Below are 25,169 nucleotides of genomic sequence, written 5' to 3'. Positions count from 1 at the left end.
TTAAAGTAAAACCAGACTAGATGGATTTGGGGACGGCACCTAATGTATGCCAACCACTGATGTCCTCATGTAGGACAAGAATAAAGTCAGTACCCATTACAACACTGGGAAGCACTGGGAATACGTAACATGTTGGCATTGGATCCTCAGCACTAACTGATTTACGCTAGCATGACCCATCAGGAGCAGACTGAAAATGTTAGATGTAGCCAGTGATCAAAATCTTGTTCTAAAACTTAGCCATCAAGAATTCTCCCCTTGGTGAACTCTGTATTCATAGGCTTCTGCCCCCGAATTTCTGAGTGCACTGTGGCTGATTAGGTTCATTGACAGTGTTTGTGAGGCTTTTGAAGTGTGTTATCAGGTTATGATTAGCATGATCCTCTCTTAAGAGGGTAACAGATATACCCAATTACTTTTCCCTTCCTTCCCACTAAAATGCATAGCAAAAAAAGCTGTATATCTTATACTGTAATTATTGTATTCTGAAACAGTGTCAATGGTTTGCATAGCAATCATATGACCTTTTCATCCTGAGGAATTAAGTATAAAAGTGCTGTCAGGGGCTTGTGGGGAAAAGCCCTGTTCTAGAAGCAACCATTCTCTAACCCTCCATAATGCTTACTTTGGTTTCTGAAGTATTCCCTCCCTGCCTCATCCAGGATACCTTAATATCTTTGCTTTTCAATTATGCTGCATATCTTCATATGTCTTCAGAGTGCTGAAAATATTGCTGTGGGATGCCCTGCTCAAAGACAAGTACTACGTATTTGCTTTGAGAGAGCATCTGAGATGCAGAAAGCTTTGCAGCTTGCTCAGATACACTGAGAAAGACAAGGACTGTGGGTTGAAAGGCAGAATACTTCTCTACAGCTTATGCTGTCGGATAAGTCTTGACCTAGTCAATATAACCGGTTGGCAAGAAAAAGTGCTACACAAGGGTTCTGAGCTCAAGATTTCCATGACAGTCAATAGATCATGGAGAACATTGCTACATGCATTCAGAAATATGGAGTATGGAGTGCAAAGTAAGACTTGACTGTTTTCACAAAAACTGAAGTGATGGTAAAAGCAGGATAATCTGAACCACAACTGCTTCTGGTTAGACTTACACTTATATTTTTCCTGCTGGACTGAGCAAAATAATCTTTATTAGTGTGTAGAACCTTTGCTAAAAATAGTATTGAAAAACAACTATTGAGTGACATTTGTGAATAATTTCAGTTAGGGTAAGAAAAAAAGGAGATGTAGAAATACTGTTTTGACAGTTTTTAAATGAAGCATTTCAATTTTTTTTTTTTTTTAACACAGCTGTACTTTTCTTTTCAATGTGACCGAAATTAAAAAGGAGGCTAAAAAAAGCATTAAATAAGCTGGCATTAAACAAAACACTTCATTTTCAGTTGAGAAAAATGTTTCATTCCACCTGAAACATTTTTTCCCCATTTGAAATATCATAAAGTTTCTGAAAATCCTTGTTTTTCAATTTTTTTTCAATTTCCATAAAGACACAGTTATTTCAGATCATTGCAAGATGAGTTGATTTTTGGTCTCCAGTAATTTTAGCCAGACTGTAAAACCCATTAAGTGGCCAACAGTATAAGTAATTTTTTTTTTAACCTTTAACATATTTCATAAAATTATTATCTCAAGTCACACTGCTTCTCTCATTCAGAATTGAGGAAAAATGTGATATATTGCATTTCTGTAGTGCTTTTCTCTAAGTTCTGTAACTCTAAGGTAGTAATCATGCAAGCCCTGCTTTTAGATAAGTAACAACTGCACATTTTAGAGACTGCAAAATTTAGTCAGAGGGAAGCAGAGACTGTAGTTCAGGAGAGACTAATTTATATTTTATCTTTGCGTAGTATGAATATTGCCCTCATTTCTGCAGTTTCTCATTGCATGTATGAAAAGAAGGAGTATGAATCTAATGTTACAAACCAGCATGAAGCAAAGATAGTAACAGAGGTCAGGTCTCATAAGTCTTGTTGCTTTTAAATACCAGATCAAACTGGAAAATAAACTTTATTTTAAAACTATGTTCCAGTGGACAGCTTGGTGGTAGAAGTCATGAATAAAAAGTCAGGTCACTTTTTATAGTTATTTGTTGAGAAACTTAAGAAAAGATTCTAGCATACAGTTGTATTTTGAATAAATTTGTTTACATTATGAGGTATACAGCCTCAAAACTTGAGAAAAGCTAAGTCATGGAAGCAGATTGTAATGAGATCCAGTACTGAAAAAAAGCTTGATACTTCAAAGGCAATTAGCTTGTCTATCTTTTACACCTAGAGGCAAAAAAACAATGCAGCTGTCACTTTTATAATGGCTTGTAGTAATGCTGGTTTTAGAAACTCACTTTATTTTTGGCAATATTCATAAAATTTTAAAAGTGAAAGAGAGGGAATGAAGATAATTCAGCTGAATAATTCTGCTGAACTGTTTCCTAATTTTGTTCTATTGTTTTTTTTTAAACGGAGGGTTTTGAAGCAAATTTGTGACTATGAAGTCCAAATGCTGTCTCCAGACTCCTGGTGATTTGTTTACTAATAGAAAAAATAATATTCTTTATTTTTGTTGTGTCTGTGGTAAAACCTTTTATTGCTACTCATGACTGCTTATAATGATTTTGTTCAGATCACTTGAGCTATCAAGAATAATTGGTGTAATCTATACTGTCAGCCTACTGGAAAAATTATGACCAAGTGCTTCAGCTCTTTAAAATAGTGCAAAATAATGGACCAAATGGTTTTTGATGAGATGCTGAACCTCTGGCAATAAGCACTTAGAAGGGATGCTTGCAGCTTTAAGTGTCTTCACAGTATAAAAAATGGTACCTCTAAAAGAATTGTATTTACATAGAATACACACACTAACACACTAAAATATATAGCGAGGAAGTGTGTATATATATAAAAATAAAAAACCATCTGAGAAAAGAGGGTTTCTCTGACAAATTTTCATAGTGTTGTATTAGTTTGATAAGACCATCTTCCCATAGCAATTCACGTTATGTAAGATCATAATTTTTAAAAAGTGTAGATACATTTTAATGCTTAAAATACTTTCTACACTTAGAAAACCTTGCTTTTATTATTGATCAGATGTGACATCAGCTCACATTGCTGGAATCTAGGCATGGCTCTGTTTTCTACATTATTTGAAGGGGACAGTGGGAATTAAAGACTGGGACAGTAAAAGAACAGCAAGGAAGTTTATCATAAACTGAAAAGACTGGTAAATTTCTGAGGGAATTTATTCCCTTGCATTTCTGGATTTAAACTAATAGAATTATCAGTTTTAATGACACTTGGACTTAATTTCATTGGATCTTGTTTTATTTTGCTAAGGGCTTCTTATTAGGCATGTTATGGAAAAAACAAATGAGGAAATGTTCAAGTGTCTGAAGGTTCTTTGTGGAATATGTTGCTGAAATAGCACCCAGATGCTGAAGTTTAAATTGTAGAAATTACTCTTAAATTTGCTGTGTTTCACCTTCAAGCATAATAATGGAATAATTACAATTATGTTAGAGCAGTGAAACACAACCCAAAGGTGGAAAGGACAGTTACCTTGTAGAGATGATCTGAACACAGAGGGTAGCCTTTTAGTGGTTTTGGAGGAGCTACTTGCCTGCTGAGATTAAAGATAAAGCAGAATAAGAGTGTTTGCAGGCTCTAATGGAAAGTTTGCTATTTGATCTAGTTCCAAATCACTATCTACCACTCACTTTCAGTACTGCCTCTCCCAGCAACTGTCAACAAAAGCAGCACTTCCAAATATGACATCACTTTCTGAATTCAGAAATCCTATTTTTAGTTACTTATTTGATGTTAATGGAGATAACAGGAGTTGTCCTTGCCTAGTGGATGTCATTGCAAAAAAAAAAACCAAAAAACCCCCACAAAATACAAAACCCAAAAAAACCCCCTACAAAAAACACCCAAAAACAAACCAAAAAAAAACCCACAGTAAAAAAAGGAGAGATTAGTTAAATATATCTCCTAAAGATTGCTCCACCCCATCGCCATCCTGCACGTGTTTATTCTATCCCCATTGTTTCTTAAGTATCAGTTTTCTAGCTCCTTAGAAAGGGTTTCCTCAAGAAGTAAAAAATACCCTTTAAAGGAAGTATGATATTTTTGTTTATATTTAAAATTTATAAATATCTAGATACAAAAATATGTCTGTCAAAGTGAAAAAATTCAATAAAAGGAGACTTAGGTGGTTATTTTTTACTTGACTTGTATTGCTATACCTCAGTACATCAGTATAACATATATAGATATATAACTAGAATGACTTTCTAATTGTTTTAATTCTGAAACAGGTTCTTTGTTTCAGTATTGCCTCCTGTATAAGCTTCCCCATTTCTAATGCAATCAACTATTTATTCTTTATTTTTCAAGTTCTCCTTGGAGGATGCTATAGTTCTTAAATGTTTTTCCTTTTTGGTATTAATCTTTAGCAAGTTCAAAGATCAGTTTTGGACTCTATAATGTTGTTCCCCAGATCAAAATGAAGGGACACCTGGCTATCACTTACCTAGTTCTACTGAGAACTGCATGGTTTGTCCAGTAGCAGAAGCCAGATGTGAGCAGATGCTGGAAAGAAACCTGCAGCCAGTGATGTTCTGAGAGTGCTCTTTGGTCAAGCTCATGCAAACTGGTGGATTTGAAATCATCCAGGAAAGGTTCTCTTCATTTTCCTCTAGTACTTTTTTGTCCTTCTCCAAAGCACTTTGACCTTTTCATCCACCACTTCAAAACACGTCGTGGTTCAGTTAGTTAAACCATGTAAGCCTATCTCTCTAAGCCAATTCCTCAGCATTGCAAGGCCCTCAGCTACCCAGTCTCTCCTCTGCTCTCTGATTTTGGCTAGAAATTATTTCAAATGCTGAGGAAAAAAAACCAACAAACTTTAGTCTGTCTTCAGTCTACGTATATTGAAAAATTTACCTAACAAATACAGTTTTTCAGAGTTAGATGATATAAATATTACCTCCCCACTATAAACTGCATGCAACTTCATTCTGTTGCTCTAATGCAATGGAAAAAACACAATCATTCCTAGAAAAACTGGACATTTCCTTATTAAATGTATTCATTAATTGGAGCATTTTCCCTTGATCAGAAAGGGAATGCTTGACTTTTTTTTTTTTTTTCTATGAGCATAACACCAATTAGAAATCCTCCTGTTCCCTCGATTTTACTTTCCAGTTAGAAGGTTTTATTCTTTCAAACCCTTTTCTCAGAACATGAGCAAGACATATTTGGAAATAAAGAGAAAGAGAACCTTCAATCAATGGAGACGTACTGTGACAACAAGATAAAATAACTTTCCAAACTACTTCAAAAATACACAGGAAGTATTAGAGACCTTTGCTCTTCTCCTGATTGATATAACACAGTAAGACAGGAACAGTAGGTCCCAGTAAACATATATATTCAAATACTTTTAATGGAAACATTTCATTCTACCCACATAGTGTTAAGTAAGAACTTTTATGAAAAAGTAATGGGAACTAAAGCTGTAGTCAGCTGTAGGTCAAGGAGCAAGCTTTGATGAACAAGTCTCTGTAGGCTTCCAAGACTGAAGCTCCTGTATGTATTGGGATCAGGTGACATTTATAGACAGATAACTTGCTAAAGATGCGAAAGTGTGCTGAATTGCAGCAGAGTTTTAAGGATGAGTTCACTGAAGGTCTTGCACCTAAGTTAAAAATTGTTAATGAGTGTTTTCATGTTTCAGTCACAACTTAAAAAAAACAGTTTTGCTTTTGTGCCTCAGTTTCTGTTTCTATATAATGTTCTGTCTCAAAGTGATTCTGTTGTTTTAATCCCAGGAAATCAATCTGTATGAGTCAGCACTGTATTTTGACTGTGCTCTTGAGCAAACCTAAAGTGCAGCATTTAGACAGGCAGCAGCAATGTTTTAGCACAAACAAGACCTCACAGCATATGAGCCACATAAAGTGGCCAAATACACCTCCTTGTCCTGATCTTGAAAGAATTCTGAGAACTTCAAATAGACAAGATGTTGCTGCAGCCTTTCCAGGGAGAACACTGACTTAATATGCCCCCCGAGGGCAGGTATGAATTGTATCTTTGTAAAACTCAGGTGACTGTTCTGAAATGTGTGGCTTCACAGCATTGCACTGAAAACAAATCATATCCTGGCATGTGTATGTGTGGAACATAAGAGAAATATGTGCTTCAGTTTGCTGCTTGGCTTACATTCCTCAGGCAGAATAAATATACAAGTACTGTGGCTTGTGCAGCCTTCATGAGGGACAGAAAGGAACACTCAAAGGCACCATTCTTTCACCCACACCTAAATAACTATAATTTATTTATTTGCATTAGTCAAGGAGAGGGTTCTGTTTCTTAAGTGGTAGCCTCATCTCACAAGTTAGCAGACTGTTTAGTCCTCCCTTGACTTGGCAAAGGATACATATGCATATGTAAAGTGATGACTTGCTGTCTGTCTTGCAATGACCACAAGGAGATGGTGTCAGATTCACAGGAAAAAGTATCTGCCTATAATTTTTTGCAAAAGATTCTGATGTTTTGAAGGATGTTGAAATCATAGGAAGGGACAGGCAGATGATAATGGCAGATTGATAAAGATGTGTGTTTAAAAGCACAAAATCAGAATTTTAGTATCAGGTAGGCTCTTTGCTATGTATGCTATCTCATATTGTTGCTCTAGAGTAAATACTAAAGGATACTATATCTTAGGATTTTCAGCTTGGCTGCTTAAGGAAGGTAATTTGAAAGTTATTTCTTTTTAGTATTTTATAATTCATGCCAGTAGAACTTGGCTGCACAAATGCCTACTGAAAAATGAAAAAAAAGGGTAAATTCTTAAGTGAGGAATTTATATGCTGAAATATTTGTAGTGGAATCTTTGCAATGTCTCCTCTTTCAGTTGATTTTTATGTGTATCCGAAAGCACATCTAAAGCTGAAGAAACAATTTTGCTAAATTCATCTGGGATTTTATCAGGATTTGTAGTTCTTATCCTGCAAGCCCACGAGTCATTTTCTTCTCAATGTAGAACTTTGAAGTCTTTTTAAAAAAATTAATTAGGATGTGTATATTTTTTTAACAAACCCTACCCTACAAGTCTGCATACAGCAGGATGCAAACTGATTTCCCGTCTCTCAGATTCAGACCCTCAAACTGTGAGGGTGAAGTCACTGCTCAACAGCTGCTGGCAGGAAGTTCTGAATACCAGCTTTAATTATCAACTTTATTTTTAAAGAGCGTCAAGATTATGCACATAGTGAACAATTCTCTGGCATCTGGATTAAAAAAAAAAAAAAAAAAAAGGCATGTTTGCTTTTTCGTATTAAAGTCTTAAGTAAAAGAACCTTCAATATTTTTGACCAAACTAGTACTTTCCAAACTTTGTAAATTCCATCAAGGTAGTACTTATGGAACGTATTTCCAAAAGAATTATAAAACGCATTGCTGTCTATCAGAGATGATTTAAGATGAAAAGGTTCAGAGGATTGAGTCTTACTAACAGAAAGAATCTACAGAAAGGGCTAGTAAGTTCTGGGACTTGCATCACTGCAAGCAGCTAGATTTTTTTTCCCCATGTGATTCATTAGTCAAGTACATTGCAGTTAATGGCTGGGTAAACAGCTAAGATCTGAGTCTCAGTGCAAGACTACCCAAAATGAGAGAACACCTTAGGAACCAAGAGTAATGGCAGCTTTCGAGACTCTTCCCACTCCATATGCTGTACATGTACCTTCAGATGTAGGCCTGGCAGTAAAATAATCTGTAATTCTCACAATCCCACTATTCCTTTTCTGTGCTATTGAGTGAGAATTATTGCAAATGGAGCTACTGTTTCAGACTTTGTGTCTAAGTTTGAATGTAAGACAGCAGTTATTAACAATAAGGAAAAAAATAAAAATTCTGCCTAACATAGGCACAGACAGTTCAGCAGAGCCAAACTGATTAAAATACAGCCAACCTTTTAGATACTGTGGTATAGGAAGGAGAGCTTTATCACAGATTGATGCTGGTCTGTGGGAACCTACATGATCTGGAAGTCCACATATCTCTTTTTGTGTCTAATTCCTCATTTAAATTATTACAGGAAACAGAAAAGCAAGATAAAAAAAAATTGCAAAGATTTTTTTTTTTCTTTTCTGTAGTGGGGTGAGAAGTTGGAGTAATAAGAGAACACAGTAACAGAGTTTAAAGTATTAGATAACTACTGATTTCGTGCATGTTACCATTCATTTCTGAATGAATTGATTGAAGCATTAATGCCAATGTTCTCAGGGATACAGAGAAGAGAGGTGTCTGTCTGTATCAAATAACCTTTCTGCTTTGATGGAAATCCTATGAACCAAACCAACGTAAAATCCAAATTAGATCCCTGATTTCAAAAGAGGAAGTAAGCATATATTTCTGGAAATTCAGTAGAGAAATGGGGTCTGGCAATAAAAAACATATGAAATTGATATAGCTAAGCTGATGTAGTTGTTTGATTCCCCCTGAGAGAGGCTGTCTCATCTGTCTTCAATCTGCTTTGCCCACTGTTGTTTCTAAACCTAGGATGAGCAGTCCTCATCTCATCATGCATCTGAACTCTAGCAGGCCAATTCAGCTCTCAGAAAATATTGACTTTTCATGCTGTTTTAATTCTCTGCCAAATTAGGGAGTTGTGTCTGCTTAGTGAGAAGCCACAGGAGTGCCTGAGCTGGTGGGAATCAGTGGCCAGGAGCTGGGGTGAGCTCTGCAGGTGAGAGACTCTTCTGATAGGGCTAGACATTAGGTCAGCTCATGAGTACAGTTTAAGCATGCTTGTAGGTGTAAATTTAGCCATACTGGTTCTTTCTGCACAGTCTATCTTTACTGAAACCTGATTTACTTTGATGCACTTTTTTGACTTTCTGTTTGTAGTTTGAATTTTTTATTTACTATTTTCTGTCACCTGCATCAGGAGCTCTTAGACTCTTTGAGGTCATTCCAGAGCTTGTCAGCATGCAGCAATCCACTGCTTGGCATTGCAAAGAATTATATCAAGCCTGACTGTTGGCCAGTGTCAAAAATGCACTGGTTTAATGGTCTTAAAAGATGCCGTACCTTCTTGCTTTGCTGTGAAGGCATAAATGAAGAATCAGAAATCTGTACCCTCCAGTGGTTCTGAGGCCTCAGTACAGCATCAATTGGAAATATATTGTTGCTTTGTGACTTCAAGACTGGGCCTGAGAGAGGAGTAAATCAGCAGTGTCAGCTTAGTAACAGCTGTAGGAGGTTGAGAGTCAAGAATTATGTTCTTTAGGTCATATTCCTTCCGGGACTATTAATAAAAATGGCCTTCGGTGCTGTTTTACATTAACAAATTCGTTCGTCACCAGGTTTCTTTCACTCTCTAAGGACTCAATCTGCTGTCTGAAGTCCAAAGCAGCATGTTTGCTCTGTCTGGTTCCAGGAAATGTACTCCAAACTCCATACATTTAAGGTGGGTACTTTGTGAAAGCTTTCCCTTGCCACAGAAACACATGTGACTTATGAATAGAGCAGTGAACAGGATCTTACAGTACCTCACACATCTGCTGCAGATACACTTGCCTCTCCCTCACATCCATCAGTCTACTTTGGATAACACCTAACAAATCCCAGAGAAATCTCCCCTTGCACATTTTGTTTTTAGTGTAATGTTCATGTCTTTGATAGTAATCTCCAGGCAAACATCTGTATTCTTGGTGGCAGACAGTGAATTGCTTTTCACACATTTGTGAACATTTTTTTCCTTTTTTTCCTCTAGAGTAATATCCCATAAAAACTGCTTCCTTTTTAGTTACCTGCCAAGACTTTTAACTCAACAGTGATCTTCATATTTATTTTTAACTTCTTTTAAAACAAAATTCCATTCACCTGTCAACAGATGTCATATTGATCTTTTAATTGCATTTCGTTTAACTATGAATAATCTCATAACAGTTTTCAGATGCCAGCTTTTGAATACTTTTCTTTTTCTCCTTTTTGTCAAAACATAAAAAAAATATTCTGAATCTTTAGCTCCAACTCTACTATATTCCGTATACTCCTCGATCTGCTGAAAACATTATTGTCTCTCGGTATTTATCACCCTGAGAGCAGTGTTATACACAGATGTTCTGTCTCCAAACCACACACAAAATCTCTTAAAGAAGGAAACTAAGATATATCTTTGTATAAGGAAAGAGAAGTGTAAGTACGTCCCATGCAGATAATTTGAATCAGAAAGATATGATTCTGGAACTCAGTAATAAGCTTCCAGAAAATTCAATATATTCTTTGTGCATAAATAGACTTTTTCAGTCTTTTGAGAGATCTTACTATATAATCCCAGAGAGAGCATAAATCTGTTCTCATCCTTTCTAACAAAAATAATTTTTAACTAAAATATATTAAAAAAATTCAGATAAAGAGCTTTGCACCAATGTTTTCAGTAGCAGATTTTGTTACTTTCATTCTTCAGGCACCTTGTAGTCAGTAGAGACTGAGACAAGATATTAGGCTGACAAAAGCTAGACTTGCCTCCTGATTATATCCAGATATATACTTCTGATTTTGAGGCAATTTTTATAAAACTGTGCCATACTTTTCAAATCATTGACTACTCCAACTGAAAGATCACTAAAAGCTCTCTGCTGTTAGAAATGTGTGACCATGAACCTCTGCTCATGAGGGGGAAAATGAGTATTATCACAGTAAATACAGGCATGTGCTGAATCAGTAGTAAAGAGGATTTTCATGTTTTTGAGGTTTGGCAAGTTCTCAAGGAGTCTATTGACTTGTGACATTATGGTGTCACACACTCTCCTCTTCATCTTGTACAGATCATAAAATGTCAGCATAGTCATCATTTGTGTGAAAAGAAACATAAGGATGAAAATGCTGTAAAGGTGGGCTGGTCATTCTCAGCACTCCTTCATTTGTGTATTTCACAAACAAAACTCAGAATCTCACATTATCAGTCTTCAGAGACATAATGACATATCTTGTTCTCTCACAGTAGCCTTTATCATATTACAGTTAACATCAGTGGGAATTTTGCTGTAGAACCAAGTTAAGGAGTAACCACAGTGCTCATAGGGCAGAGGTCACTTAGTGACTTCCCTCTAATACTGCATGGAGTGCACAGCTCATTGTGTGTACATGGTCAGTAAGAGGGATGTATTCCTCTTCCCCTATCCTCTTCCACATGCTTCTCCAAATTCAAACTTACAGTTCATTGTAAAAGTCCCAGTATTAACATTCAGGCAAATCTTTAGTAAGAACAGTAAGGTGTCCCTTGTGGTAGTGCAGTTCTGAGATGAAAGTGAACAACTACAAAGAAAGAGAACATAGGAAGAAGGAAAAAAAAAAAAGGGAAAAACACTGGAGAGAATTTTCATTTCCGAGTTTTCATAAACATTTCTTGTTCTAACCTATAACATATGTGTTAAGAAATAATACATTGTAATACATATAACCTTATATTTTTTGAGAGTTATTTAACTTGAAATTTGAAATTTTTCTTTTACATTTAATAGACCAGCTATATCTTTAGCAAAAACGATAATTGATACCCTTAAAAATATCACAGGAATTTTTAAATTGAGTTTTAGCAGCTGGTGTGTCATGAAACAGAAATATTACAGTCTAATAAGAACTCATAATTTGAATTTCTCAAAAATTCATTTGTGTATCAACTCACACTGTACTTATAAGCTCTATATAAATTTGGAATTAATTTCATTACATGAACTACTGACTTGCAGTAGTCATTACTGACAGTTCTTCAGATCAAAATTTGGTAAGAAATAAAATCTTCAGTAGCAGATTTTGTCCTCTGCTTGGTAAAATTTAAAAAAAGAAATTGGAAGAGGAGGAGATGTTTATTCTCCTGATTCGTAATTATTTCATACCACTTATACGATTAGTGGATAAACTAGATAGTGATAACAGAGAAAACCAAATCTGGGTAGATGAAGTTATTGTTAAAATTTTTAGAAGAGGGTGGAAAGGGCAGAGAATTGTCAAAACCAATTTCTTATGAAAAAAAGAGCAGGAATTCAGTAGAATACAACTTCATCTATACTTTAGTAAAAGAACTGTAATAGATTTTACTGGTACCTCCTCATTCTTAACACTAGCAGAGAATCTGAGCCTGGCTGTCTGCTTTGTATTCTGGAGAGAAATAAGAGACGATCCATATTTTGCTTAAGAGCTTGAATAGTCTTCCATATGACCTTGTCTCCATGAGCTCTGAAAACACCTAACTATAGTTTATATTTTTGCCCTTCTTCAGGAGATTGAATTTTTGGAGAGGGAGGTTTTTCTGCTTCAAAACATAAAGACGCCTGTAAGCTAATACGGATATTCAGCTGCTAACCCTCCCCACAAAAACAAACAAACAAACAAACAAAAAACCCAAGCAAACCAAAAGAGGAAGAACCCTCCATAAAAGCTTAATTTTATGAGTCTAATTTAATCTGTAATTCCTTTGAGGGTTATTTTTTCCTAATGTCCAAGATAGAAACCCAACTTTTTCCTTGGTATGTCCTGACTGAAAGGTTGTTTGAAACCACTAGTACAAGTTTGATTCCACTCTTGTTAAAAGACACCCCAAATACCTTAACAATATTTAGTGTTACATCAGATCAGGTGATCAGTAAAGTAACATTTCAATGCACATGTTATTTCATCTTTCCATTTTATAGCAAAGGTGAATTTCATGAGACTTCCACAGCTTTTCCACAAATTCCAGCTAACATGAAAAGAGTAGACATAGTCACTCATAGATTTTTTAGCTAAAAATTTTATCATTGCAACAAAGAAGTTTTGAAAGTACTCATCTCTTCTCTCCCAGTCACAATCTGCAGGTCCAGTAAGGGTATTCTACCCAGAATAATCCAGATGCTTAAACTCAGATGTTAATCTCTGTAATATTTCTATCTACATTCAGTTGGAGGCAGAGAGTATGCCCATTCTCTGGGACAGTACCCTTTGTCTCTCCATTATCTCATTGAATAGTAATTTATTTTAGAATACATGTATATGCTGATCTTCCCTGAAATTTCCATATCTTGCAATTTCCATAATCTTTTAGTTGTTCATAAAGTCAGTTAATGGTAGTAATACTGGGTTTACTTCAGCTAAGCTTAATGTGGAATATATGGCAAAGACGACTATGTAATGTAAGTTCTTGGGAAGCTTCAATTCAACATTCTTGGGAATCTTCTATTCAACATTAAGCCCTGCTCTCTATTCCAGTCTGTCTTTTTCCATTTTCCACTCCTTTCTTGCTCTGTGGTACTTTCTGAAATAACCCAGATGCTAAAAAATCAACAACAACAACAAACAAAACACACAACAAAATAACAACAACAAAAATTGCACAAGTTTGTGCAAGGCCCAAGAAAGGAAAAGAGGGGTGAAAAAAGGGAAACAGATTAATGGCAGGAGGAGGAATGGGACTGTAATAGAAGGGATGAAACACAGCATTAGCCATGTTTTCCCTTTGTGTAATACTTGTATTTTTTTTGTGTATGAACAGATGCCCTTGTTCTTTACAACAATGTTTCAAACATTAACCCCATCAGTTTGGGTGAGGTCTATTTGGATTTACAAATTATGTTACTGGAGAGAATTCTTCTGGTTTTCTTGGTTATTCACTTTGCTGTTTGCTTTCTGAAAGATGCACAGAGATTCCCATGTGCAATCTTCCAGCTAAAATTGAAGACAGCCCAAAAATAGTGGAAAGATGCAATAAAGCTTTGCTCAGCAATTCCTGTTCTTGCAATTACAGTGCATTTTCATTAAATGGCTCTCCTGAGACAACTTCTCCAGGTGCAAGATTGCTGTAGGCTTCTGGCTCTCAAAAGTGCTGAAATTCTATACCTCTTTATTATCCTCTACATCACGTTATTCTATACAGGTATTCTGTCTCTTCTTCCAACAACGCCTGGCTAAGGGAGGAGTTAGCTGCCACTTGAGCAAGAATGCCAGTGACACACAAGAAAATCTATAGCTTACATTTCTGAGGTGTTGAAATACTTTTATTATGAAAGTTCCAGTATAAAACTGGTATCCTTTTAGGGAAAAGTACTTTCCCTGAAGAGACAATGATGTATCATACCTAGCATATACTACAAGTTAGGAAGTTTAGGTGTTTCTGGAAAAAAAAGTAACTTTTTTTCAAAAGATGATGTTCAGAACATATCATTAGCAGTAAAAATAAATAGGTTTCCTTTATAAAGACTTTCAGAAAATGTGCTGATTTTAATAATATCTAATTAAGAGAAAGAACATTAAGAAGGTGAGGATAAGAAAAATGTGTGTGTTGTGCTTGAGGAGAAAGGAAGGTTTTCTTATTAGTGGACAGAACAGTTCAAAACTAAAACTGAATAATAATTATTGCTCATAGTTTCATGACATTACTCTTAGGCAACAACAAGAGATACTAGACTCTAATGGCATCCTGAGATATTCAGGAGTGGACATATATTTCTTTCTACTCTGTAGAAAAGGAGTTCATCTTCTGTTGTAAATTAGTGATTCTGAATATCATTCTAGAACCTGTCTCAGGCATCACTGCCTTCGTCACATATTTAGGTGTTTGTTTTTCTTTTTTTTTTAATTAGCTTTTTAATCTTGAATCTTGCTTATCTTTTGGGCATGCTAATATTTCCATATTAGGCTCCGTATTTTTGTGAGAGCTCAGCAAATACTTGACTTTGTATTGTTGGCTTAAGCTTGTGCCCTTTATGAAACTTTTCATTCTCAAGATGCACATTATACAGTTTTTATATACTGTGTTACTTGTGGAGGTGATGCTAAGGTTCTTTATTAATGCACCACTGAACAGCAGTGTAAGTTTGTGACTTTTATTATGTAATTATTTTATTTGCTTTTTCTCCCAAGAAAGAACATCAGACTTATCCTTCATCGAATATTAATTCTGTTTGTATGTATGTAAAAGGTTTAAATGGAGCTAGCAGTATATTTACCTAAAATTTCAGACCTTCCAGCTTTTGCAGTGTTTCTTAAAATTAAGAATTAAAAGATATTGCAGGTAACTTTTCTTAGTATGGGATAGTAATGTACACTTACTGCTGTTTTATTACATAGAAAGTTTTAAATAAGATAACTACTTTTGAAATAAGTGTTCAATGTGAATTCTTTTCATAACTCTTCTTTGAATAGATCACTGTATTATTTTTCCAGACTTCTATATTTACATATCAGTAACCAAAAATGCATGGGAAAAAGGGATCAAACTAATTCTTTTCCATTTTTCACTGCTAGACTGACTAATATGTTACATCTTGCACTGAGAGCAATAGAAATACTTGGAGATTGTTCCATGCCTGATTTGAATTTAGGAAATACTTAGGATTGGACTGTAATCAATAGCTACGCAGTTAGCAAATAAAGAAGTTTCTTAATTTCTTTTGTGTTTTTGTTTGGATAGAGCACTAAGCCATCACAGACCTACTGAATTTAAGATAAAAACAGCTTTAGCTTCTTTTGTAAAGGGGTTTGTGCCTATAAAAATATAAAAAAATGGGACATACTGATCATAGAGCTAGCTGATCATAAAAACAGGGTAGGCACAATATTTTTGAAATAACCAGTCAAAATGTAGGTTAATTGGGGATGATTGTTCATGAATTATCTTAGGCTAAAGAGATCTATAGTACTTGCAGAATAAAACAAAAGTACATTATCTGTTCATCAGTATCTTTCATTGGATATTAGAAGGAATCCATCAATCAGAGTAACAGTCTCCTACGAGGTATGGTGGGAACAAACAGCCCATCTGACTTTAATGCCTGTCAGGGGTGAACATGACAATATGAGAGATCCCTGCCTATGTTCTTCATTAAAGGTGGCATATTTTGGCCAGTACCTCAGTGTCTGACCTGTGTTAATAACAAAAGTACAGTATTCCCAAATTAGCGTAACAGCTGTAAGCAAATATTTGTGTTAGAATTTCATTAAGAGACCAAGGACAAATTTATAATATCGGCAACAAATTTTCTTTTGGACGATCTTAGATAGGTTCAAGCTCTTAAGTTAGAAGAACATGACACCTTCTGCCAGCCTGTAGTATCCTAAGGGCTGTAATAATTCCTTACAAATGCTCTAGAGAGAGTGAGTCTTCCTAAAGGAACAGAAATAATCCAGAAGGAAGAGAGATGTTGTCTTTATATCAGTTATCTGTTGCATAGGAGAAAACAGAAACAGAGAGGTTTATAAAATAACCTAGCAGAAATGTAATGAAATCTGCCTAATCCTATGGGTGTACAACAGACACAACTTTGAAAGGAACAACCTTTAAAGAAGGAGAAGGGTCTGTCTGATGTGAGGACACAGGAGAAAATTAATTAAATGGTCTAAAGGTGTGAATTTAAATTGCATTAGTAAACCACATAAACAATTATCTGAACACTCCCCTAACATTAAAAGGATCTAAATCTGATTTAACATAATCTACTTCCAAGGTAAACTAAAATAAAATGAACAAAGATTATTTTATTTCTGGGGAGTTTGCACAGCCATATAATAAGTTAAATATAATCTAGTTAATTGGGATTAATTTTCTGAATTACACTGATGTAAAAAGCCTAAGAACTGAATGTGCTTTGCAAGATTTGTAACAACTAAATTTTCAGCACCCATACTGTACTCAGCATGTGGAACCAAATATTTCACCAAAGGCAAGGTAGACAGGGTAGCAATATTCTAGCAAAATCATGGTTTGCTTTGTTTTTTCCTATCACTTCTTTTAATATAACTATTTGAAAACTGAGGTAGAAAATAGAGTGGAAAAGGCACACTAAGTTCAAGGACAGTCACAAAATGAAAACCAGGTATTTTGAGAAAAAAGAGTAGAAAAGTTAAATGTTGTCAGTAGGCAGTTAGTTTTTGCCAAAATAGTGAATGTAAAGATGGGAGTGAACCTCTAAGAACATGTCCTACAGGAATCAATACAAATAGATAATTTCCACTCAGAAGCAGCTACATGTACTACCGAAGGATAGAACAAATCCCTTAATCTTGTCCTGGTATTAATAGCCTATTAAGATCACATTACAAAAGCCTTTCTGACTGTAATCAACGTCAGAAGGAAACTCTTACTAATGAATTGTTTTAAAATATTATAATAGGACTTTGAAGTAGAAAGTTATGAATTTTATCATGTAAGAGAACTTATTCTAATCTCTTCTAAACCTTCCTCTATTCCTAAATATTGTATTAAGTCAACAAGACTTGGAGTCTCATATTATCGTATAAGTTGAGCTTGTGAGATTAGTGTTACATGTTTATACTATTCCTTCTCAAGGCAGTCCATTATTTCTGATTAATTTTAATTAAGCCAGAAAATGGCCTTTTATCTCTGTGCTTTCAGTAGCTCTGTGCTAACATTTGTTTGAGTTTACATTTAATAAATATCTCCTGCTTAACCCTTCAGCAGCAGCTTGAACTGGAATGCTGGTAATGAAGATGTATGGAAATAAAGACAGCAGAAAAACATTAGAATGAAATGAATTAAGTTGGCTGATAAGTCTGAAAGGCTCATATAGCAAATGATGCTACAAGCATGTCAGAGCTGAATATATATCAAATTGATTTAATTGGGTTACTTTTTCAAGGTCATATACTTAAAAGAGTGTATTTATGGCTTTTGCCACACAACTCTTATTTGGATTAAGTGAAGAGTAGAGCAGTGTCCTGGAGGCAAAGAGAAGGTATTGCTGACTTCCACACAAGGACATCAGTCCTGTTGGACCATATGCAACTCTTATAAGAGATTTTTGAAATCCCATTTTAAGTGACTCACTCTTATAATAATCCACAGAAATTAGCTATCAGCTGCCATCTGTCCCCTACTTAGTTGACTGGAAAGAAGCTATTAAATAAAATCTGACTACTGATGATCTAAGACTGTGCAATGTCTAGTGGCCTCATTAGTTCCTTCATTTGAACCTGTATAGTGACTTGAAAGGAGAGGCAGTTTAATAATAAGGAGATACTCTACTGAAATGGCTTTCTTAGTTTTGGTTGCTATTTTATATTTCTGCAGTCAAGATTTTAATTCAAGGAGAGCCAATGAAACTACTTGATACAGGCTGGTTATTGGATATTGACAAATGTAGTGCTCAGCAGTATGTAATTACATCTTCGAACATTTCCAATAGATAAAGATTTTTAGTGACCAAAATTATTTTGATATTCAATATGAAGTAATTTCATATAAAAGAAGCATCTAAAAGCATTATGTAACTTTGAGTTATAGTTGATTATAATACTTAGAACATGCATAAACCTAACTATACTTGAAGTTTTATGGATGAACTTGGGTTGACTTTCATCTTTTGCTTCTGTTCTCTTTTTGCAAAACATGTTGTCCACAACTGGATGAAGGTGCTGTGTAGCCCTAGAATTCACTAGGAGATTGAAATTTTAAATCCCTTATCCATTAACTTCAGCTTAAGTAGTTTAAGAAACTTCAGGGGGTGGGTAAGCAAACAGTATCTTCCTGATGCTCATTTTATTAGTGAGGGACATTTATGATATAGGTTTAGAAAAGCACAAAAGTGCTTTTTTTTCATCATCCTTCATAGAATGTTTGCCTAGTTTTCCCTTGGTTGGTTGAACCTTGGAAAATGTGTTATTTGGAGTTTGGTTTAGGAACACAGCAGAGTATTTTTTAAGATGCAATATGGATAGTAAGGCATTTTAATAGATAACAGTTTTCATTTAAGAGGTTTAAAGAACCCAGTGGTTTTTTCCTGAAATTATTCTAAAATAATTGCTAGCATTGTGAAAGTACTCAAAGTCAGTTGTACAGAAACTTGTACTTGCTGTTATATTTGATAAGTAGTGATTTTGTGGTTTGTATGTCATACTGAGAAAGGGAAAGAACGGATAATTGCATAAAACATCTCATTATAATGAGAGACTGGTGTTAGGCAACTACTATGGGCTTTCCTGTGAGAATTTCAAGTATATGCTGTTTCCTTTGTGATAATTTTCACTCATGCAAAGGCATCTACAGATGCCTCAAATGAATGGAGATATATAGTATTTAACAGCATCATATACTGAGGATTATGCAGCCAGTGCAAGATAAAGGAAAGGAAGTAAGCAATGTTTCAGAAAATAGTATGCATTTCTTACTTACTCTTTGGAAAGAATTGTTCCTTTGCTGATTACCTAACTACTCTTTTTATTGCATGTATGAATGTAGCTGGTGTTTCTATGATTCTTTTTCTAAAAAAGTCCAATGTTTCTTTTCATATTTGAAAATTCATATAAGATAATTTGATAAAATAATTTGCTAAGACAAACTTTTTTATTGTCTGATATATGAACCATAGGATAAAGTTTCATTTGAGGTAAAACAGTCTAACTCAGCTGATACAGGTGGACTTAAATCAATTGACACATCACCCAGCTATGTTGTCAGGGGTTCTTCTCGCATTATGTTTGCATCAGTGTTTAATAACAAATAGATAAGAATGGCAGTAAGGTGTTTGTATTGGTAATTCAGATTACACACTCATAATGGATTAGGAATATTTTGAGATTATTAATATTGATAACTTTCTTAGTAATATTATTAAGATATTGATCTAGGCCCCAATTAGGCAGTTATAAGACTATCTGTTTACTGGTTTAAGAAGAAAATCCTTCATAATATAAGTTTGTGTCATTTCTTACTGTAAAAATGAAAATTTTTTCGAGTCCCATGTTCTTAGACCCAGTTTCATAATATGGAAGCATGTTCCTCAAATATATTATGATGCTGTACAAAATACATGTAAGTACAGAGTTGGTGTGAACAAACTCGAAAAATCCACACAAGTTTTCCAGAATTTCAGACCATTAATCTGACATTTTTAGTGTAAAGATTATTCAGTAAGGAAATATACTTGATTCAGCTTTTAACTTTAGCACTGAACTCTAGAAAAAAGAGTTTGCTACCAATATTTGTTTATCTTTAACACATTATGGACCTTGACTTAGCTCAGTTATTTAGAGCATGGTGCTAATAACACCAGCATTGTGGGTTTGATCCTTGTATGGGCCATTCACTTAAGAGCTGGACTTGATAATCCTTGTGGGTCTCTTCCAACTCAAAGTATTCTGTGAAATCTGTGAAATGGTAACTGTTAGGAAGTGTTTGCTACGTGTCAGTGCTGTCAGGCCCAAAATGGGCAAAACCCCAGTGATACCAGTATTAAAAACATCTACTAATATGGGTTCTGAGTTACTGGAATCAAGTAATAATAATAATTATTATTATAATGGACACTTCCCTCACACAGATTACAATTATGAATCTTGAAATTTTTGCCTAAAACAAATTGCTGCCCCCAGGTTCTTCAATTTATATCCACCTGCAGGGTCTACACCTAAGTGCAAACATAAGCAAACATAGGCTAGAAGGGGAAATAGGTGATAAGGTAACAAAAATAGGTTCATCTGGTATGTAAATTCCACGGGTAACATATTGCCTAAATTATGCTTTATTTTTAAAAGGGATTGTTTTTGTTATTGATAACAAATAAGGAATTTAGTTAGAAATTCAAAGTTTGGTTCACATATGATACAATACCTTTGCTTGTTTCCATGTTACAGAAACCACTTAGCCCCTCCTTACAGATTTTTTGTGTTATGTAGAATATGCTAAAGAGACATCACCTATTAATGTTATGATAGATCTTAAAGCTAAAGGTAGATGATTCTGCAACTGCTTCCATTGACTGCTATCAACTCAGCTACATTCCCCAGTAAAAATGTCTAGTTTTGCTGCATCTGCTTTCACCATTTATGAAGGTTCTTTGACAAAGTCCTAATCTAGAGCTAATTTTCAAAAATCTCCATAACGTTCAATTTGTGATTTTTCAAAGTTCTCTCACAAAAAATCTTGCAGATGTTTGGCGGAACTGCTGTAATATTTCCATTTCTTTCTTACTCTACCCTTTCAAATATACCTCTGCTGATGTTAGTGCAGAAATATGTGGTTTAGAGAGAATTATTATATTTCTGAACAACCTTTATTTGCTCCATACATTCCCTGTTACCAGAGAGAAAAAAGTATACCTGGGAAAAAGTCCTTGGTAGGCAAAGGCCTACCATCATCTCTGTAAGTCTAAAAGGTAAACTTTATTTTTTGCTTGAATTAATGAACTACTGCCACTGTGCTTGCACAGTGGGGAAAAACAAAAACAAAAAACAAACACAACAAATTTTGTCAAGCCTGCAAGGGTTTCTGAACTGCATTTGTTATAGTGCTAAAACAGTATGTCTGCTCATATGCACTGAAAATGTTTCCTTCTTTAAATATGTGCAAATTAGAATCAATAATTAGTGTTGGTTGCCCCCCAAAGTCTTTATAACTCTTAAGCCTTTTATAAAAGCTTTTAATAAGTAAAATAGATTTTGTCATGTCTTATTTGAAGCAGATAGGTTTTAGAGTTTCAATGGTAAAAACTGAATTTCCTCAAATTTTTCGTGTCAGTCATGCACATTATTAGGTGATACAATTCTCTTGGGAATACTTAAGACAAGGTATTACTTGTATAATTATTCTCTAAAATAGAATGGAATTTTTACTCACCTTATCTCTGCTGGGTTTCTTTAGAACCAAGCAGAGCTTTGAATGTATCATGGATTACAGAATCCTTTCATAAATAAACATTAAAATGTGATTCTATGGTTTTCCACTTACAGTGCAGCAGGATCCAGACGTGTTTACTAAGACCATTCTGTCGATGTTAATTTCTCTGTTTGTGGATGCAAAAAAATAATTATGCTGTATAAAGAAAATAAAATATGAACCCTTTCACAACAGCAAAACAGAGAGACTTCAATGAGAAACCCACATGCTGATCCTGCTGATGACTTCAAGAATTTTGACTGCCAGCTTCCAGGCTGCTGGTTAGGATTAGACCTCTAGTTTTTTAAGAATCCATATAGGTCTTTCAAAAACCACACCCTCAGGTCTAAACTAGAGAAAATTGTTCAAGGTTATTTGACCAAACCAAGACTGTGTTACTTCACAGAAGTTTATAGCCCTTCTGTGATATATTGTCCTTTTTGAGCCTTGAAGGGGGAAAAATAAAAAGAAAAAAGTACTGAGGGCACAGAAGACGTTTGATGTCTTTTATTACACAAAAGCCTCAGGCAGAAACATGCCGCACCAGAATTACTTCATATTTGCACCAAGTTCTTTGATCCAAATTTCTACACTTCAATGCTTGTGTGAACATGCATACTCAAGTTGCAGCTAAACTTCATCAAACTTCAGATGAAAACATAAATAAATTCTTGTTCTCCATTTACAAATGAGCATGTCGTTATGTTAAATTTATCACATAAGGATAATTCACAGAATCATAGAGTATCTCAAGTTGGAAGGGACCCATAATGATTATTGAGTCCAAATCCCAATGCTTCTTTGCTCCAGCTTTTAAAGAAACTTTGATAGTCCTGTTAGAAAACAACCAAAGGAACTTTGACTTGACTTTTCAAATATTTTTAAATTTTCTATTATAAATACTTTTCCTTCATAATTTGCAAACAGTTGACTATAGAGGCTGATTTTCTCAATATTACAGAGCATTCTGAATGGTTAATGACCAGAAGCTTCAGCCTTAAATTATTCCTGAATGACATGACTCAAGAATTAGTAAAGGCCCACACACTTCTTGGTGATAGCCATGGTCAGGTGGATAATGACACTGGAAGTGCCCATGACACCCCTGGGCAATTCAGATGATGCCTGTCTCTGTAAATGGTTTATGTTCTTTGCACAAATAGTACCAAGCCTGGCTTTCTCTGGTACAGAGACATTTGGCAGAAACCTCAGCAGTCATAGAGGTTTGGTGCCTATACAAGTCTCAGAGACTGAGAGAAAGCCCTGAACCCCAAACCCCATTTATACCCCACTGAATGCTCTTCTACCATGCAAAGAAACAGCCAGAGCACTGTTCTATGATTGAGTTACCACAAAACCCCTTTAGCACAGAACATAATGCTGCCAATGCTACTGCATAATTCTGAATTCAATGTGCAGGCCTTGTCAGAATAGTAAATAATCCCACGTGTAAAACCAAGTTAGGTCATCAAGATTGTTATCACCCTACAATGAATACCAGAAGAATAAATAATGACCAGCCATGTGCTGCAAAGTGTTAGAGAAATATGTCTTTTATATTTTATATGCAATAAAAGATGTGGCTGGAATGCAAGACAACATTGGGTTGATTCCCTGCACCTGGATGTTTGGGGTTGGTTTGTATCTTTCTCATTTTTATGTCAAATGTGGATGTCCTCATCCAGTGTCTTATTTTTTACGACGTGTGTTTTTTCTTTATTAAGCCTTTGTAAGGGTAAAGGCATTTAAAGTAATATCTCATTCCCTTTGTGCTTTATTTACATGATACACTCACACCACAGTTGTTACTGTCTGGAGAACAACGATTCAGTGCATGAAAACTCTCAGTGTATGACATTTGTTTCCATTCTGACTGGGAACTAAAAAAAAAAAAAAAAAAAAGCGTCATAACAGATGTTTTAAGAGGGGAAGAAAACCCAGTGTTTTTAGCTTTTCTCTTTCTGTCTGTTACTGTGTCAGAAAGAGTAATCAGTGAAATAAATATGTACCTGAAAGATCGCCTTGCATAATAGAACACTCAAAGTAAAACACTTTCAGTAAAATATCCTAATTTTGAAAATGAAAGAATTAATAGATGAAGAATTCAATCAAAATATATAATATTTCAATTTTCCCATTAGGTGACGTCTATAAACACCCCATAACACATCCTCATACCTTTCCACCACAACAAACATAAATGCATGTATCTGTTCCAGAATAAATACATTAAACTATTCACATAAACATAAATATATCTGTGAATACAAGACAGTAACTTAAACTTTGGCATACATACAAATTTAACACACTTATAACATGTAGAGGAATTCATCAGCTCACTTCCTTTTTCCTGACAGACTCATTCTTTGCACTGGCTGACTGATAATAGGAATCACCTAAAGGATGTAAGGCAGAACACTAGCAATACGCAGGTCAGTCCAATCCTCATGTAAAAAGCAGCAAAATGTGTCTTGGGTACTTAATCTGATCAATATCACCAGACAAAATCATATAAAACGTATGTGCCAAAGTTTATTATTTGAATAAGTGAAAGAATTTGAAGGAAGTAATTTCCTCATTACTAGCCTATATCCAGATCATGTCTTTATGAAACAATATTCATACAAGTTCTCTTCCCTTTTTTATTTCTCCATATAAGCAGAGTTTTTCTCTTGCCTGGTGGAAACAAAATGGGGAGTCAACTTCACAATGTTTTTGAGGACTCTCTTCTTCCCAGGAGCTACCAATCTGCCATACTAACTGCTACTAACAGCAGTAAAGAGAATAAAAATCATATCCTGTTTTGGTAGCATGGGAGAATTATCAGTGCTTCCTCTTGCAGACAGCTAAGCTATAGTAACAGGTTTGAGCAGTTAAAAAAATTAAAATACTGTAATAAACTGCCTACTTTGTACTGGAGCTTTGGTTAGAGTAGAAATCAAATACTGTGTTTTTTAAGGAAATAACATATGAAAATGTTGTAGTTGGAAGTTAAAGTCTAGTCTAAACATAGTTTTTTAACTGGTAAAATGCACTTAGCTAAGATTTTCTTTTTTGCCTTTAAACTGAGATATGTACAATTATCTGCTTAGTTATATCAGTTCTAGTTCCTGGAAAAAAAATAAACTTTACTAGTGAGTAATTTCAAACCATTATGCAGCAATCATAGACACACTTAAGGAATTGCACTACATTCAGTCTTTTGAAATAGTCATAACAGTGCGAGTCTTGTGTATAAACTGAGCCTTCTGGAATATGGCAAGTATCCTGCTGATCTGTATTTGTTACTGGGATTATTGGCACCCTCTGACAGAGCATCCACAATATTTGTAATGTTTTTGCTTGCATTTTATTACTTCCCAGCTACTTACTACAGCTAAGTAGAAAAATTGTGAAAAAGAAAAAATTAAAAATAGTTAAACTGATTATTTAGTAAGTGTGTTGTAACCTCTTTAAATTGATTTACCTTTTGGTGAAGCTTTTTGACGTAGTGA

This window comes from Myiozetetes cayanensis, unplaced genomic scaffold, assembly GCF_022539395.1.
Source record: "Myiozetetes cayanensis isolate MyiCay16 unplaced genomic scaffold, myiCay2020 scf6-25, whole genome shotgun sequence".
NCBI classification, from domain to species: Eukaryota; Metazoa; Chordata; class Aves; order Passeriformes; family Tyrannidae; genus Myiozetetes; species Myiozetetes cayanensis.
The sequence above is the reverse complement of the archived record's forward strand: the minus strand, read 5'-3'. Positions refer to the sequence as shown.